Below are 18,947 nucleotides of genomic sequence, written 5' to 3'. Positions count from 1 at the left end.
AGCCATGGCCTCTGAGCCTGCGCGTCCAGAGCCTGTGCTCTGCAACGGGAGAGGCCACAACAGTGAGAGGCCTGCATACCGCAAAAAACAAACCAAAACCAAAACAAAACAAAAAAAAAAAAGCAGGAATGTATAAAAACAAAACAAAACAAAACAAAACAAACAGACAGGAATGTATAAAAACATTCAAGTGGTGGAAGAATTGGCACAACTGGTGATCGTCCTCAGCTCAACTGAGTACAGACATTGAAGAATGAATTTCGTTCATAACTGTGAGATCTGGGGTCAAGAGTGTGAATCTGAACGTAGTTTAAAATGCAGAAAAAGCCTGCCACCTCTTTCCTGGAGACCAGAAAGCAGTCGAGGCGTTTGGTTGACTCAAGGAGAATCCCGTCCAGGGGAGAGAGATGGTCAGCATTAAAGTCAGTATCCTCCAGATGCGGCCGGAAAGGAGGAACAGACACGTATAGACAAAAGGTCTCCACATCATGCTCAGGGCAGCCTGACGCGGGGCTCAATGGCGAGCAGTGCTGGTTGAAGGTCTGAAGGTGCTGAGAATCAATCCTTCCGCTCCTTGATCATGGGGTATAAATGTGCTGTTCAGTGAGCCTGGGTAATTAGCGTTTGCGGTAAGAAGTTATGGGGTTAAGTGCTACCAGGGGTTTGAGCTGGGCTGACAGAGCCTGAGCCGCAGAGTAGGGTGGTTGCCTAGCAACAACACCTGTAGCACATTAAGCAGCCAGTCAGCTTTGTCAACTTCTAGCAGGGGCTTTGTAGAGCGGAAGATGGGGGTGGAGGAAGGATAAGGGGGCACAGAAGTGGAAAGCTGGACAGTGGCTCTCAAGATGAAAGAGGGGACAAGATTGAAGGTCCCACCAACAAGGCTTTATGTCTATTTTCCTCAAGCAGGAGGCAGGTAGGCAGCTCAGGTGGAGTCCAGGGTAGGCTCTTGTCTCTTCCTAAGACCCTCACATGAAGCACCGAGTGAGGCTGGAACCCTCTTCCTCAGCCCAAGCTCTCTCTCAAAGAAGGCATCTCAGGATTTGCTGACTTGGGGAGGGGGTGGGAGAATGCTAAGAAGGAGGTGCCTTGTGGGTTTGTTTCTGGATTGGGGAGGATTGAGAGCTCTTTCTGCTGACTCATCTTTGAGGAAGGGCCACAGAGAACAAAAGCAAAGACCCTGAGAGAGTAAAGTCTTTCTCACTGCCTTCCTTTCTCACCTTCCCATGCACCCCTCTGGACTGCATCTCACGCACAACTGAGATCTGACTGAAAGAAAGAAAAGATTTGGGGAAGGGCAGAGACCTGAACAGTATTGTTGCCACTGTCTTCATAGAATTCATGGTCTAGCTAGCCCCTTGACTTTTCTCAGAATTCCCAAGCTGCCTCTGTGGGGGGGCGGGGGGGGCGTGGAAGGGCAAAGAGCCGTGTACCATATGGGAGGGGCCTATTCAAAATGTAGCCCCAGCAATCAGAAGACTTGGGGTCAACCCCACTGTGTTACGTGTAAGCGACGTAGCTGTTGGCCAATACCTGTACTGAGGCTCAATTTTCTCATCTCTAAAGTGGGTGATAATTATATCTGTACTACTTACCTTATGGGGATCAAAGAAGGCATGTTACAAACGCTATAAATCCTCCTATGTGTATAAAGTATTCGTAATACAGAGAAGACACCGATGTATCTGCTCTTTGGAACTGGCCTGAGCTATTTGCTATTTGGCCCAAAGCAAAGAGAGAAGCAGCCACGTGACTGTTGCTGGGTAACTCAGTGGCAGAAGGGCTCTGAGAGGAGGCCTATTTAACTATTCTATTGTAGGTTCACTGGTTCAAATCCAGCCCTAGGCCAACAATTATAGTAATCATTGGGTTTGGAATTCAGAGAGTCTGACTTTCAGAAGACCTTTTGCTTATCTATTACCCACTGAGTTTTTACCGGAAGCTTATGCATGAGGTCACGAAGGAGGCTGGAGAACCTGACTCATGGCCCTAAACATGCATCCGCCCACCCTCCCCTCGGCAGATCAAGCTTCTCCTTCTAGATTATCTTAAAAGGCGGTCCAGTGACAAGGGGCACGCGTGTGTCCTCTGGGTTTGGAAATCCACATCAGCATGCCAGCCGGACCTGCCGCCGCCTGAGCGTCCCCCTCCTAACTTGATCCTCCCTTCACGTCTGAAAAAGCAGGAAAGTCTCCCTTTCCACACATCACTTAAGATAGATCCTCCCCAACTCTTTAAGTCACACCACATCTGATGAGGAAAAAGGAGAATCTATGCAGAAAGCAGCAGAGAGAAGGCCCACCCAGGCTAACGTAGCTAGCTACTCACCGGCCCGAGGGCACCAGACCTCTGTGGGGTTTTGTGGGCTCTCTGCCTGGGCGGCCCTGGGGTCTGCAGTTGCCCTGCCACCCCCAGGGTGACAGACAGTGTGACTGTGTGTGAGCTGCTCACTCCATGGCTTCTCCGATCCCCATGTTGTGCTGTTATTTTCATGCTCTGGGTTATATTTAACTCAAGTCATAATATTTGGGGTGTGGGGGGGGGGGCGGGTTGGAAGCCTGCTGTTTCACCAAGAAAGGCATTTGAATATTCTCAGTTCCAGAGAATTCCAAGGGCTCCGGGAAGAGAGTGAGACGGTTGCCCCAGATTTGTCTGACACATTGCGGTCACGTGGACTCCATTAGCGGATGACTGAGGCGGTGAGCAGGCAGCCTAAAGGAATGTTGTAGACACGATGAAGAGGAGCTAGGGAGTGATATCATCAGGAGGCTGATGCCTCTGGGGGTCCCAGGGCACTCGCCCCACACATCCCCAAAGGGAGGGAATCTCTAATTGGCAATATGGCCTGCCTTGTTACCTCCCCACCTCTTACGGCTGGCAGCTTTGACGTCTGATGCAGAGGCAGAACTCGAGTCCCATGTGATGTGAGAGGCACATGCAGCTCATCCCCTCCAGAAGCTCTCATTCCTGATGCCTCTGATAAGAAAAGAAAGCATCCAAAGGGAGCCCATCCTCATCCCGGGAGTCAGTGTCTCCCCCAAAGAAGCCCCGGCAAGGTTAGCACGGGGCAAAATCCAGGGCTGTCCAAAAAAATGTGGAAACACACATAATTCTATTTTGTTCCTTACAGGATAAAGATATCCTTGAGGACACAGATGCACCTGTTTCCAGATTGTAGGGACACTCTGTATGTACTTTTAAATTCTGAATCTCTATTTTCCAAAAGTTCTTTCTATGTTACATTATATAACACATTTCTCTGAGAGACCCCAACTTTTTTCTTTTCTTTTCTTTTCTTTTTTTTGGCATCACTTCCCTGAGCCGGGAAGGGCAGTTCAGGCACAATCCCAAATGCACGGAGATGGCGTCTCTGAGTAGATGGAGAGTGAGGACAGGCAGGCTCGCCACGTGTTTCTCATTATGGTGTCTAGACACAGGCAGGTCTCAAAGCTGCAGGAGAGGAAAGGTGTCATGTCCCAGGGCACCAAACACTTTCTAGTCTGAGCAGACACCAATCCCCTCACCAGTGAGGGCAGCTGGCAGGAGACCCACAGAGTATTCCAGGAGGACAGGTCCTACTCACGCCTGTGATTGGAGGGGTCCAGAAGTCAGTGACTCAGAGGGCGGAAATTAAGGAGGCCCTTGCAGTCAGAGGCTATCTTGGTCCCCAGCCGTGGAGAACACCATCTCATCTCCAGTTGGAACTAAAGCACTAAAACCAGCCTTTGCTTCACATTCATGGAAACTGACATATGGTATAATTTTTTTTTAAATCTTCTAAGTTCCCTAGGCAGCTCTGACGTGAATATTAATACTAACATAATTTCATGATGATTAGAGAACACAATTAGGGGCTATTAATAATGACACAAATAATGACATTTAAGGCCTCATTTTTAATTTGAGTAATATTCTGTCTGGTGGTATTTAAACAGTCCTGTCTGGCACAATTAGGGCAGTGCTAGGGTGCAGTCACTGCTCACAGAATCTGTCAGACCCCCCTCCCCCACTCATCTGCATGGCAGAGGAGATAGATGGGGAACGTTGCCCCAGACCTGAGATGCTCTAGCCGAGGCCCCTTGGACAGAGGGCCTTGTGAGCGGATTGCAACAGAAGAGTCCAGCTCGAGGAAGATGGCTGGTGGCTGGATTGGAGTCCACTGAGAAGCTGGTTGCTTCCATCCTTAGGTATCACTCTCCTCCTCAGAGTTGGAGGGACGGTGCAGGTTTCAATGTTCCCATATCAATCATACTTGAGCTGCAGAATGTAGCTCCCATTCCATCCCAGAAAGAAGCCTCTCCAACCCTTTTTCCATCACATTATCCTACTCCTATCATAGCGTCTAGTACATTCGATTCTAATTATCTGTTTACTCATCCACCTCCCCAGCAGACTGCTCACTTGTCGAAGGGCTGGGCTGTCTATTTGCCTTTAAACCCTCAGTTCCCAGGCACATAGTAGGCTCTCAGTGTTTGTTGAATGACTTAATGACCAAATGACAGTGTTCTACCTTCCATCCACGGGGTGCATGTTGGAAGCTGAAATCCCATCACAGCATTATACCTGCAGGAGCTCTAAACTGCATCTTTGGGGGCATTTCTGACCAACAGCAAACATGTGGAAGATGACTGGACTGGTCAAGGGGGTACAGAGAGAGGAAATGTCCGTGAAGTACAAAACTTCAGGGGCTCAATGGGTAGAAGCCAGGGATGGTTAGGACTTAACCCAAAGACCTTGACCTTGGTTAAATGGCATTAACCCACTGGAGAAAGCATACTCTAGTTTCATAATATATTTTGGTGTTGTAGACCCAATTCTGTCTGAAGAGAATTGATAGATAAGCCTGGACTAGAAACTAGGTTTTCTCTCAATCCAGGATTCTATAGCAGAAAGAAGGAACCAAACCAACAAACTCCCTGATAAGTGAGGATCTTAGATGAATAAGTAGGAAGAAGAGGAGGCCAAGAGGAGGAGAGGAAGGAGGGGGGAGTTGAAAGAGGTGAGGGCGCGGGGAGGAAGGAAAGAATATTGGTGAGCATTTACTCTGGGCAGGCATTTCAGTCACTTTACACCATCTTCTCTGATCCCCATAATAATCCTATGAGATATATATTATTATTATTTTCACTTCACAGATGGTGGAACTGTAGTTTAAAGAAGTTAAATTAACGCTCCAGGTCCCACAGCGGTACGTAGCTGATTCTGGCTTCAAACCCATGTCTGTCCTACGGCAGAGCCCAGATTGTCACCACCCACTGAACTGGGATAGGTGACCGAGGAGGAGGACATGTAGGATGGCTGATGCCTCACAAGAGGGACAGGACAGCCCCCTGATGCCCCTCCCACCTAAGGATCCTGCGGGGTCTGCAGGAGGACCAACGGAAATCCTCTGGCCAAGAGCCAGAGCAGGCATCCCTGGAGCAAATGAGGGCAAGACACTAGACTCCTGGATCCGGTGGCCCTGGACATGTCCGAGGACACAGCTGGCAGGGAGCCGGCTCCAGTGCAGGCCGACGGTGCTTTGGCCGAGGCCAGCGAGGCTGCAGAGGCCGGGGCAGGATCTGCAAACAGCAGGGGAAGTTAAGTGGAACCTTTCTGGGTAATTGACTCTGCCTGCCCACAGGGCCCCCTGTCAGGCCCAGGCAGGCCCGGGCCTGACACAGTGCAACCTGTCTGGCGTCTGTTCTGTGGGGCAGGGCGCCTGGTTGACAGCAGCCTGGTAATTTCATTATAAGACTCCCCCTTCGGTTGCAAGCCTCCTTTTGTCTGAATCCCTGATGCCCACAGGCATGATGGGATTGAATGGAGGATGGAGGACTGGGGATGGGGGGTCCAGGCTGAGCCCCTGTACTCACCAGAGGCCCTCCAGCCTCCCTCAGCATCCCTTCCAGCTGGTGAGCTGGTACCCACACCCCTCCCAATGCCACGTGCACACTATCAGACAGGCGTGGGGAATTCAGAAGGGCACTGGGTCCCCATCAAGGGGTTCTGGTAGCAGCAGGAAGCCCTTGGAAGCCCCCAAAGCTGGTCACTCACCAATTTTCTCCTCCTAGGGCAGAATACTTATTTCCTGCTGCTATGTACCACCATCCCCCAAATCCTTCCCTCCCCCTCCTGATCCGCACAGCCTGGGCCTTCTGCTCACCCATCCCTCACACCCAGGCTTCCCAAAGCAACAGCAGGAGATGTGATCTGCTTTGACAGGGACCCAGGGTCCCTGTGCCCTGACCATTTGGGGAAGCAGCTGCAGAGGGCATGTGGGGGACTCAGGAAGGGCTCAGAGGAGACGGGAGCACAGGAATCAAAGGTAGCGTGAGGACAGAGCTTCCCAGGACCCAGGTGGGGGGATAAAGAAGCAGAGCAGCCATGTAGTAACAAGCCAGGGGCAGGGCTAGACCGAACCCCCAACCCCAGCTCCTCTTTTGGCTCTGGGGTTGCTTCTCACTCTAGTTTCACATGGGTTTAGACCAACCTTCTCGTCTTCCCCTACTCACCTGCAGCTTCTCCCAGTGCCGAGGTCTAGGACTGACACTGCCATTCTCCCAGCTGCGAGTGACCTCAGGGGGCTCCTGAGTGCACCTCCACAGCCAATCAGAAGCAGAGTGACACTGATTCCCCCTCCTGGTGTTTCACTACATTCCATGGGTACCAGTCAAGGTGAAGCCTTTAGACCCTCTTGCCCAGACTGTTACAACTGCCCCCTAGCTAACATCTGGGCCTTCTATCTCTCCCCATGTCACCCCCTGCTATATATACCATTATCAGAATTAAATTCCTGAAGGGTAAAAGCTATATCCAACATTTACGAAGACCTTACTGTGTGTCAGGCATTATTCTAAGCACTCATTTGATCCTTACAACGGCTCCATGGGGTAAGTACTGTTTATCATTCCCATTTTACAGATGAAAGAACTGAGGCGCAGAGAGATTAAATAATCTGCCCGAAGTTGCATAGCGAGGCAGCGACAGGGCCAGGAAGCAAAATCTCCACTCTTTGTCCTATGAGTAGCAATGCTTGCATTCAGACTCCCTCTTTCTTCAAAAATGTTTAGGGTTTTCTCGCTCTCTATCCCACCCCAAATCCACCTCAGTAGCTTCCACGCCTTCAAAACCCTGTCCTAACCTAGCTTCCCAGTCTCATTCTCAACCCCGGCTTTCCAGCCCGAGCTGCTACGTTTTCTTCCCCCAGAGCTATTGCGCCTGGGAAACTGCTCTCGGTGTACCTTCTATCGTCCCATTTCTGCCTGCCCAAATCCCTCCCTTCTCATCCTCTAGCCCAGCCAAGTCAGTCTTTGCCCTTTCTGAACTCTTCTTAGGAAAGCAGATTGTTACAGTGGCAAGAGAACTGGCCTGGGACATACTGGGTTAAAATACTTATTCTTAAATACCTATTCTAAAATACTTATTCATGGCTCTGGCACCTTGAGAAAGCAAATTCGCCTCTCTGAAAATCAGTTTCCTTGTCTATCAAAAGGGGGTGATGATAACAGTACTTATTTTCCAGAGTTGCTGTAACGATTAAGAGATGTGATTTGGGGAAATGACTACACGGCTCCTAATGGATCCTCAGTCAAGGTTAACATCCCCACCCGGCCCCACCCCCCAGCTTCCTGCCCTCACAGCATTCACCATGTCTCCCTGGCATTTTAGCTGTTCAAGTCCTCAGGAAACTGTAAGTTACTTAAGGGCAGGGGCGACCCATCAGTCTCTGAATTCCCCTGTACAACTTGCCAAGTACCAGACATTGCCGGGGCTCCATCAATGAACGAATAAGTGTATGACTCCATCTAAATGCTTGACCAGGGCCAATTCAAACGTGAGAGAGAGGATCCACCTACCAAAGAAGCTAGATCCAGACGATCTCTGAGTCCCCTTCAACCCTGAGAGTCCATAACTGGAACAATCTCCTTCCTAGACAGAATTTGTGCAAAACACAGAATTCTCTCCCTATCTCACTAACGACATCAGTGTGAGGTCACATTGACTCTTCAAATCCGTTTCAAGCCCACTCATTTTTCTCCTCCAAATTCTTTTTTCCAGGGGTCTGGCATTTCCAGTCCATACTAGGAGGCTGAGGTTCTCCGGCGGCCCCAAAGCACGGCGGCCCCTGGCGGAAAAGTCAAACCAGCAAATAGAAATGTCACTCAATCATTTCCCCTTGCTTTCCTCTCATTGGCCTTCTCTACCGCATATAATGAGAACTGCTTTTTGCCCAAATATTGTTTGAATTTCAAATACACAATTTCCCCGGGGTGACCAGATGAAAAGAGAACTCGGGTTTGCAGCGTAAGACCTCTATGAGGAAGCTGCCTTGAATGAACACCAAAACGAAATTTTTATTGAGTTCCTTGAAATGATAGAAGCACATCAAGGCAACCGGGCTCCCTTCGCACTGTGGTGTGCTAAAATTATTTTAAATGAACACCACGGAAGCACCCCTCAAGGGGTGAGGGAAAAAGGAAAAGATTTTAAACGCAGTGGGCAGAATGATATATCCGTTCATTGTGTCTACCCCATCCCTACCAGAACCCCAGCATGTGCCTTCCTACGTGCCTCTCTGTACAGGCATTGACTGTCCACAGCTGGGGTTCTTAATCAGAGTGGGGAGGAGAGTCTAAGGGGCCCTAGGGCAATGGTTCTCAATCTTGGCTGCATTAGAATCTCCTGGAGTGTTTTAGAAAAAATACTGATGTCCAGATCCCACCCTGGACTGTTTCAATCAGAGTCCATGTGTGTAAGGCCTAGACCTCAGAATTTTATCAGAGCTCCCAGCTTATTCAAATGTGCAGCCAGGATGGGATGTATACATAGATTCAGAGGGTGTAACGCCCCCAGAAATGGCAGCTAAACTTTTGTATACATCAGAATATGTGTGTTTCTGGGGTGAGGGGTCATAACTTTCAGACAATTCTTTAAAATATCTGCAACTCCAAACGGGTTTTAAAAATAGACCTATTTGGGGGCTTCCCTGGTGGCGCAGTGGTTGAGAGTCCACCTGCCGATGCAGGGGACACGGGTTCGTGCCCCGGTCCGGGAAGATCCCACATGCCATGGAGCGGCTGGGCCCGTGAGCCATGGCCGCTGCGCCTGCGCGTCCGGAGCCTGTGCTCCGCAACGGGAGAGGCCACAACAGTGAGAGGCCCGCATACTGAAAAAAAAAAGACCTATTTTTAGGTCTACAGCTTGTGTCTTGGGTTGCTTCCAGCTGGAAAATGATATGAACCTAAGACGTTGTTGAGGGTTAAGTGCTAATCAGCAAACAAAAGTTCTCTGGTTCCTCGAGGGGGTGAGTTTGTTGATCAAGATCCCACAGGGCAAGAAGCTGTCAGTGAGGGGCCCAGGGACACTGACGGGGGTGTGGGGGGAAGATCCACTGAAAAACAGAGGGGAGCATTCTTGCAGGCAAAAACTGGGCACTGGGCACTCGGTGTAATTTACTATTTCGGCAGCCCTGCCTGTGGCTCAGCTGACAGCTGTGCCCAGCTTGGCCTCGGAATCTGGACATCCGAAGCCAAGACCATAGAGAGGGTCGAATGCCCAGGATCTCTTATTTTGGGAGCTCCAATATCTCTGGCTGACCAGTGCACTCCATAAAACTGTCCTGAGAGCCAGCTGGTAAGTGTGTGTTGGGGGCTGGAGAGAGGCAGATGGGGGTGGAGCCCCTGAACAGCATCCCCAAGACCAAAGAGGTCCCTTGGAGCCTACAGTACCATCAGAGCATGATTTCAGTAAATCCGGGAAGGGGGCAGGGGGAAGGCTGTGCAGGGAGGGAGGGCGCTGGGCTCATCAACACCCCAGAAGCCCTCCATTAAGCCCTGGAGGCCGTCCTGTCACCAACACCACTCACCCGCCCTCCTCCTGTCCCGCCCCCACCCCCATCCCCCAGGGCCTGGCGGGACCTCAGAATTTGGGCTCTGCCAGGGTACAGCCAGGCCTGCCTGCAGCTCTGCCACTGGCAAAAGGAAAAAGGGCCAGGCTCAGGGGCTTCCCAGCTCCAAGTCAGCTGCCTAAGTGCTCAGCCCTGCTCATGAAAGGGCCCCCTCTTCCTCTCTTCTCAGCCCTGTGCTCTAATTTATCCTCCCCTTTGATAACCAACTCCAAACACATTCAGTCAAGGCCGGGCCATCAGCGCACAAAGGCCTGTGCTCTCCCAGCTGAATGCGACACTTCACTCTTGGGGGGATTTCTATAGAAGGCAAAATCCACCAAACAAGCTATTACACTTAAATCAGACAATGCCCGAGGTGAGGAGACCAGCGTTAATGACTCAGCTAGCAGCGGGCTTCTCTATTTGGAAGCTCTACCCCAGCATGGGAGAGCAACCCGCTGCCCTTCCCAGCCTCACGGCCAGATGCCTCTCCTGCTGCCGGACTAGAAAGTTGACCCTCTGTGTCCGCTGGTTCTCTGAATCCTGAGGGTTGATTTTCCCCAGGCCTGCATAGACTGACTCTTGATTCCCTTTCTGCCTAGGAAAAAGAACCGAGAAATGAAGTCTGTCTGCCCCCTTCTCTAGCCTTCATTCTGAAGATGAGGAAACCATGGGAATTGTTGAAAGTCACACGGGCAGCCAGAGGCAGAGCCAGGATTAGAATCCCTCGTTCTCACCTCATTCAATTCATGCAAGAACTAATATCAATTAGGTGATGCACAGAACGCACTTTGCATAGTTTCCGGCAGAGGAAAACACTCAATAAATACCGGTTGTTTTTTGTTGTAGTGGTAGCAGCATTTTTATGTGCCATTCAACTACTCAGGCAGCACTTCTCACGAGCCAGACAGTCTTCGGGGTGAACATGACACAGCGCTGCCCTCCTGGAGCTTACATTCTAATAGAAGATTTGAACTGGTCAACGGACAGTTGCGATACAGAGTGGTAAAAGATAGCACAGGGGAAGTAAAGGATGCCTCAGGAGCCCACAGGAAGCGCACCTAATCCAGACTGTGGGGCTTGGTGAAGAGAATCTGGTGTTTTAGCTGAGACTGAAGGAGGAGTTGGATCTAGCCAGGTGAAGGGGGGTAGGAAGGAGGGGGACAGGTTGGGGAAGATAGAGATTTCTAGGAGGAGGGTATAATTGAATGTGCAAAGGCAAAGGAGGTATGTAAAGGTGAATGAGGGTAAGATGCAACGGGATAACTGGGTTTGATGGGGTGAAGACAGGGTCGTGTAGGGTGGAAGGTCAATGGTTGTGAGATGTGAGGCTGGAGAAATAGGCGCAAGTCATCTCATGAATCACATGATAAGCCCTAGAAAGGAACCTGGGCTGTATTCAGAGGAGTAAGGGGATGACAGGATCCACGGGCATGGTAGAGATCTCAGGATGTATTGGGGGAAATGGGCTGCGGGGGAGCAGGGCAGGGAGAACACTTAGCAGGTCAAGTCCCAGTTTAGCACTTGTTCCAAATTCCATTTCAACCCATTACGTGGTTCTAATCTTGAGTCACCAAAGAAGGCTCACCATTAACAAGACTCACGGAAGGGGGAGTAAGCTTAAAGTAGAGAGCTGTGGCCCCAGGGACAGAGAAATCGAAAGACAGGTTTCACTGGCCACTTGGCCCATTATCCAAAGCCTGGAGCGCTATATAGTGAGAGCAAGTTCTTCCCCACCAAACAGATATGTGACCTTGGGCCACCTCCATTTCCCCATCTGTACAATGAGGATATTTACTAAGTGAGTGGTACGCTGCCTTGCAGTTCTCCCATTCTGTTGTTCTATTACTTGAAATATATATCATATATTTTTTTTCTAAGAAGCGTTGCTTTGCATTTTAATGTTTATAAAAACAAGACAAAATGGTTTGCATATTATAATAGAGGAAACACAGCTCATCAAAATCAAGCACGCTGCATAACCATCCGACATTTCCTCTTCTGGGTCCAAGAGAGGCCCAGATTTGACACGGACCAGGGAAAGCTGGTTGGGACCTACGGTCCTGAGTTGTCCCAGCTTCTCCTTGCAGCCTGTGAAACCCTCTTTCCCAGGCCCATTGCCCTGAGGACTGAGGTTCTACAGAAGGCCACAGCACTCTCTCGTCCAATAGCTCTGGCAGCTGCTAAGGTAGAGACCAAAGCTCCAAGGATTCTGGGCAGGTAAACAAAACAACAAATTCAGGCTGGGGTGAGAAAAGAAAAAAACACATTAGAGCTGTTTTTGGCTGGAAAGTTGCTTTCCATCCCGTAGCTTTAGGACGCAAGCAGCATAGTGTCCAGAGGCACACAGCTGTATAGAACAATTCAAAAATTGCCTTGTTGGACTACAACGTGCCAATTTTTCCAATCTAGAGCCATTTTCACTATTACAGTCTGTGCCGTCTAAGCCGAGAGAATTTTCTTCTGGGAGGGAAAATTGATTCCGAGGTTACCATTTACCCCCATTAGCACAGCACGCCCCATTCCAAAACTATTCTTGGGAACCAAGGGGGCCAGAGGAAGCTCTAGAGGCCCCTGGCGAGGTTGGTGCCCAACATCCCGGGTGCTAACAGCCAAAGTCCATTAGCCCCATGTCTCAGGGGGGCAAGAGAGTGAGTGAGGCGGAGAGAGGCGGGTGAGAGGAGTACAGAGGAATCTGGGAACGCGTTTTTCCAGGAATTCCTGGGCTTCGGAAGTTTGCTGGTACAGCTCACTGCATCTGGGTGGATTGGGAACTTCCATGAGCTGCACAGCAGGAACCTAAGCTAAACTCTGCAGAGACCCTCTTTATTTTGACCTGTAGCTCTCACCTGTGACTGCCCTCTCTAAAGGGGGCCAGAGCCCGGCAGAGGAGTGTTCTCCAGGAGCTGGTTTGGAGGTGCCCATCCCATTCACATTCCTTGTACCCAGCTGCTCAGGGCCCAGGTCTTTGCCAGGTAACACAGCTATAAGGCAACTGGCTTTGCCTGCCCAGGTGCTCTATATGGAAAATCACTCCAAGCCATTCTAGAAACAGTCAGGAGCCAGCAGCCTTGATCATGGGGTGTCCTGTGACCTCCATCTTCCCAAACATAGAGCAAAGACCCATCAGCCCAGCAGAGAAGGCAGTGGTGACAGCGGCTGCTACAAAACAAGTACAGAAAGACAACTGTGGGAACAAAAGGGAACAGCAGGCAACGGAGGAAGGCAGCACATCCACTGACCTCCCAAGCGTTATTTTTTGCATGCCTATGACAGAGCAGTCGGCACTGGTCTTGGATCCAGCAAGCCGGACTCTGAATTCTGGCTCTGCCACTTGACCTTGAATAAGTTACTTAATCTCTCCCAGCCTCTGTTTCTTCTCCCTTAGCCTGGAAGTAAAAATAACCACCTGGCAAAGTTGAAGTCAACATTAAATAAGATAATATAGCAAAGGAGTGATTATATACTAGTTTGCTCAGCAAATATATATGTATGTGTGTATATAAACAACTAAGGAAGCCCACCATCCACTCAAAAATGTCTCTTTATTGTCTATAGAACGACATAGCCTCATTCTTCTTGCCAGAGTTTGCTTCAGTGTCTGAGATTGTGGCTATGTGGATGACCCGCTCCGAACTGGTCAGAGAGCTTAGAAAGGAGGCCCCCTTAGTGCTGGGGGCTCTGGAGAGAGGAAAGCGCTCCAATACAGCTTGTCTTCCTTCCGTAAACATTTAGAGCATCTGCTACATGCTGGGTCCTGTACTAGGCACTGGGGCTCCCCAGTGAGCCGTATTTGGTCCAGTTCCAGCCCCCTAGGTGCCAGGGAAGCCAAGGCACCAGACCCGTAAATAGAGCTCATTACAACCCTACACGGTGAGGGCAGGGCAGGCTCACTGAGAGGGGGTCATGGGACCGAAGGCGCGAGGAGGGCCTCCCAGGGGTGGGTCCGGGCACAGCGGCTGCTTCCGTCCCTGCAGAAACTGGGAAGTTGACCTCTCTTAGTCATCGGGTGATTTGTGTGGGAGGGGAGGGGAGCGCACGCGCAGGGCTAAGTGCTGACGGGACGTCCCTGTCAACACAATGTTCCGCCTGGCCGGGCCTTCATATATAAAGATATTTAATGAATTAGTTAATTAATGAGAGGAGTTTGATTGATAGATCATATGGCGTTCGCAGCAGGGTGAGTCTGACCCTCGATATCGCCGCCTCGGCTGCAATCCGTCCCCCTCACTGGTCGGGAGAGCGCGGTGGCTCCGGCAATTTGCATGCATTTAATGTAGCTCTTTAATAGGATGTAATGTTAGCGAAAGCCAAAAGCGCAGCAGCTGTAACTTAAAAGACAGCCCCATTACTGCAAGCCTTATAATTAGGGTAAGAGGGAGACTCGGTCTGCCATATGTTAAACTCTTTTGAGGTTAATAGCTCTGTAAGATTTTTGCAATTTAAAAAAATTACACTTGAAGGATGATGACAAGGCTCATCAATGAGGAGCTTCTCCACCGGAGGGAAGGGACAGAAGGAGCCCATGTCCCCCAAGGCCCTCTTTCCCGGGGACGTGGCCAAGTGGCCCCTCTCCCGCCACAAGTCCCTCCTGTCCCCACCTGCTTCCCGCACCCCGGCCCCATTAGCGCCTGGCCGCGGCTCAGCTTCGCGGAATCAGAGCTCGCCCACCTGGCTCGGCGCAGTCCCCGCAGTCCCCGCATCCTCCAGTCCCCGCATCCTCCGAGGGAAGGAGGGAGGGCGCCAGTCGATCGGTGCGCACCGTGCCGGGAGCAGCAAGGCGCGTGCTTACCTTGCAAAGTCCCGGGCAACTCCAGAGCAATTACGGGTCCCCGCAGGTTCCCGGGCGCTGTTTGCACATTCCCGGCCTGAATCAGAGAACACGCAGCAGGCGCTGCCCCGGAGTGGGGAGAGGAATTCGCTGGGAATTTGCTTGGTAATTACCGGGCACAAGGCCCTGGGGGTGTTTGCCATCTCTGTGCCACAGCCCACGCGGCAGGGTTGGGGATGGGGTGAGGGGCGAGTGTGATGCGGAGCTCTAGCTTGGGCCCGATGGACCGTGGAGCGCTGGCCCCTGCACCCCGACCGCGATGTGGAACAGGAGGGCCTCCCTCCACTCACCAAGCCCTTGTGAGCCCGGCTGCACCCTCCCAGGCTCTGGTGTCTTTCCCGAGGGCCCCTTCCTAGCGACCCAGAGGCCCTGGGTGGCGGTGGGGGGCAGTCAGCGGGAGTCCGTCTCTGGAGACTGGAGTGGCCTCCTCCCGCGGTCCAGTCCCACAGCCTGAGCCCGGCGGGGAGCCCGGGAGGGGCAGCCCGCCAGGCACATCCTCTTCCTCAGGAGTTCTGCCGCCGGCATCTTTCCCCTCCCCCTAGCTGCCACGCGGAGTGCGTGGGAGTCGGACCAAATTCCTGATGACAGACATTCCAGACAAAACAAGGGGAAAAAAAAGAAAACCCTTTTATTTTATTATTATTTTTTTAAGGGGACTCTTGTTAAAAGGAAATTACGGGAGCGATCAAATTACTGCTAATTGCACAATCACCTGATTATCTCTGGTACCAAAAATACACGCGATCCTTTTCCCCTCCCAGCCACTTAAAGAATTCTCAGGGACATCTCTTGGGGAAGGACACAGCTCTCTCTGGCCAAAACACCAAAGAATATGAGGAAAGGGGGCTCGTGGGTGAGGGTAGCAAAAGGAAGATTCAGAGGCCAGGGTAGATCTCCAGAGAGGAGAAGGAAAGGTTTAGGACAGGATTAGGGAAGAGATGGAGTAGAGGAGAGAGGTGGCCGCAGAGAGCAAGAATGCATCTTCCGGGGAGTTATATGTCAGAGCTCACAGGGCTCCCAAGAGGTGAGACCCATGGAGGTTAGGTCACTTGCCCAAGGTCTTTGGAGCTCGCTGCCTGCGTGTAGGCTGCCTGAGTGTGGGCCGGTGTTGGGTGGGGCCTGGGGGAAGCTGTTGAAACCCTCTAAACCCTCATTGCATTTGGGGGCAGAGGTTATGGTGGGCTTCTGCAACCCAGGTACAAAAACCTTTGTTCATATTACAGATCTTGATTTGAAATGCTGCTTATTGGGAGCTACTAAAAATGAGCACAACAGGAATAGCTAGATTTTGTTAGTGCTGGTTTATAAAGCATTTTCCCATCTGCTTTCTCACATAATTCTCTCACCTACCCGTTCCATCGGAATCCCCATTTTCGAACGAGCTAACAGAGACTCAGATGATGTGAAGAACTCCTCAGAGGTCATTGGAACACGTAAAACTCCAGGCCCGGCATCTTTGCCCTGTGTCTCAGAGCCCGTCTTGGAGAGATGAGCCAAGGCTTAAGGGATTTCTCTGTGTGGGTCTGAGGCCGTGTAAATAAGGTGCTGAAGTTAGGTTGTATTATCTTCTTTACATTCATTATTTTTTTAAGTCAATGGCCCGGGCAGTCTCTCTGCTTGGATGTGGCTCAGTCATCTGGAGCTATTTTTTTTTTCCCACGGGAAGGGACTTCAGTTGACACGCCAGCCTGAAATGTCACTTTCGGGTCACCAACGATGCCTCAGCTCCTTGACGGGAAAAGGCACGGATAGATCCTGGTTGAAGAGCCCACTTCCTGTTCTCCCCCACCCATTTTGCCAGCCAAGCAGGATGAAGAGAGAGACCTTTCCCCCAGTTCCCCATCCTCTCTGCTGCCACAAACTGGGGAGCAGGAGGCTTAGAGGATGCAGCCCCAAGGACCCTGTCAGTGCCATGCAGACACGAGGGCCACTGCAACTTCCCGGAGACTCTTTGGCTGTCAAGACCCCTCCTCCATAGGCACCACATCCCCACCACTCATTTCCCCTCGGAGCAGCCATGGCAGATTCAGAATTACCGTCTACAGATCAGTAACAGGCCAATGACGGGCGCCTTGCCTGCAGCCAGCGGGACCTCCCTCTGGAGGAGCAATGGGGGTGCATGCAGGAACATAGGTTCCCTTCATTAGGGCAGCTGGCCTCCAAGTGAGACCAGAGCAAGGCTGAAGACTCTCAGGACTGGGGGCTGGGAGGCATCTTCCCAGGAAGGGCTTTGAACTCAGGAGAAGTGAGGAAGATGTGGAGGTGAATTGGCCTAAGAGGGTCTCTCAGGGGAAGAGGCTGACCCCAGGCCTGTCCACCCATCCAGCCAGCTCCCAACATCCTGTCCCCCTACACACAGCCCACTTGAGAGAAGTTAATAAAAAGTAAACAAGCCGATTCTTCCCATCAACTACCCCTGGGCAGAAGGTCCCACGGCCGAAGGGGTCAGTGGGCGGTCAAGCAGGCTATCTGAGGCCAGAGCAGGCAAAGGGCTTGAGCTGAGGGCTATTTCCCAATAAAGCCCTGCTTGACAAAGTCCCCAGGCTCTAGAGAGGCCCCTTCCCCTAAAACCAAGCCCTCCATCTAGTTAGGAAACGTGGTCCCTGTGATATAGATGCTGAGGGTTAAAGATGAATCAGGCTTGCCCTGCTAGGAGGCTAGAGTCTACTGGGAAAGACAGACACGTGGCTGCTTGACTTGGAGAAATCACATATCTCAGAGTTCAACACCCTCAAGTCATAGAGAAGAGGAAACAGAGGTTGGGAGTGAAATGCCTTGAGCCAGGTTTCCCAGTTAGCGGCTGGATCTCGGTGGGAAGCAGCTATCCCGACTCCCCGTCCAGTGCTCTTCCCATCACGAGGCGGAGCTGAGTGGGAGCTGGTGCTGCGCTCAGCCCCACGGAAGAGCCGCAGCCCCCGTCCTCACCTGCCGCCCTCTTCCAGGTGAAGAAGCATGATTAGCAGCCGCTTCTCAATCCTTCCCGCTCGGCCAAAGGTCTGGTGTCTCATTTCTACCCAGCAGAGGAGCCGGTAACATTTAAATTATTTCATTTGAAAGGAAATTTCCTCAACCCCATCTATTCTCAGGCAGGATACCTTGGCCAGGACGGGACATAGGGAGACTGGGGACACGGGGCCGCAAGAGGGGTGGTGGACCACAGCTGGCGTCCTCTCCTGGTCAACCGAGGGGAATGCATTTCGTATTGTGCTCTCTTGTTCGGTGAGAACAAGGTTGGGTACTCGCTGCTGTTCTGCCACGCCAGACCACCTCCAGCCTCAGGGCCTTTGCTCTGACTGTTCCCTTTACCTAGACTTGCCCAGCTATCAGCACGACTCACTCCTTCACCTCTTTTAAGTCTTTGCCCCAAGGGGACATGGTGAAGGACATCTCCCCTGACCTCACTAAGTAAAAGCGAAATACCCTCCTCCCCGTGTTCAGCATCCCCACCCTGCTTTCCAGTTCTCCATAGGACTTCACGACTTCTAGCTTATTATATAATGTATTCACTTGTCATATTTTGTGTATGTCCCACTTCTGCCACCACTAGAAATCAAATGTCAAGAGGCCAAGGGCCTCCTGTGTTTTGTTCACAGTAGCTAGAACACTACTTAGCACGTATTAGATGCTCAGTAAATAATGAGTAAAGGGATGAATCAAGAGTCTTCAAATATGAGAGCTGGGAGAAACCTTGAAAATGAGCTAATCTCAAACCCTCAAATTGTGGGTGAGGAAAACGGGAGCTGGAGAGAATAAGAGAAGGAGGAGGTGGTGACATTTGAGGTAGACCTTCTTTCCCTTCTTCCTCTTTTTCTTCTTCTTCAACTAGTTCATTCCATGCATTTGTTTATTCATTTATCCATTCAGAAAGTATTCATTGGACATTTACTACTTTCTAAACACCGTGCAAAAACTAATCATAATGTTAGACACATATTGATCACTTTGTTCCATTTATCTCATCTGAACAACCCTGTAAGCTTAGTTCTATCAGTATCCCCATTTCACAGATGATAAATTAAGGCTCAGAGAGGTTAAGCAACCTGCCTAGTCACACAGCTAGAAAACGGCTTAGGTGAGACACATACCAAGGTCTGTTTGACTCCAGACTTGTGTGTTGCACCATGACATCTTTTTTCCCTCTTTTCCTTTACCTTCCTGTCTCTTGGGCCAGACTAATGGCCCAACCAAGGTGGCAGCCAAGGTCACCCAGAGCTGAAGCCCTTTTGAAGTGGCACAATCCTGTCGCTC

The 18,947-nt window shown here is 51.0% G+C and overlaps 1 long non-coding RNA gene across 6 annotated transcripts in view; it reads right to left on the bottom strand.

Annotated features, from left to right (window-relative positions):
- LOC307190772 overlaps nt 1-15,233 on the bottom strand; it is a 42,474-nt gene extending 27,241 nt beyond the window's left edge. For 5 of the 6 annotated variants that reach the window (XR_013829535.1, XR_013829536.1, XR_013829537.1 and 2 more), the window contains exon 1: nt 14,661-15,233. This is a non-coding gene — a long non-coding RNA (uncharacterized lncRNA). The remainder of the gene's footprint in view (nt 1-14,660) is intronic. The other variant, XR_013829538.1, reaches the window with a different exon arrangement.
- Nucleotides 15,234-18,947: the final 3,714 nt, after the last annotated feature.

This window comes from Stenella coeruleoalba (genome assembly GCF_951394435.1).
Source record: "Stenella coeruleoalba genome assembly, chromosome: 8".
NCBI lineage: Eukaryota > Metazoa > Chordata > Mammalia > Artiodactyla > Delphinidae > Stenella > Stenella coeruleoalba.
Note: the sequence above shows the minus strand (reverse complement) of the source record. Positions and strands in the feature narration are given on the sequence as shown.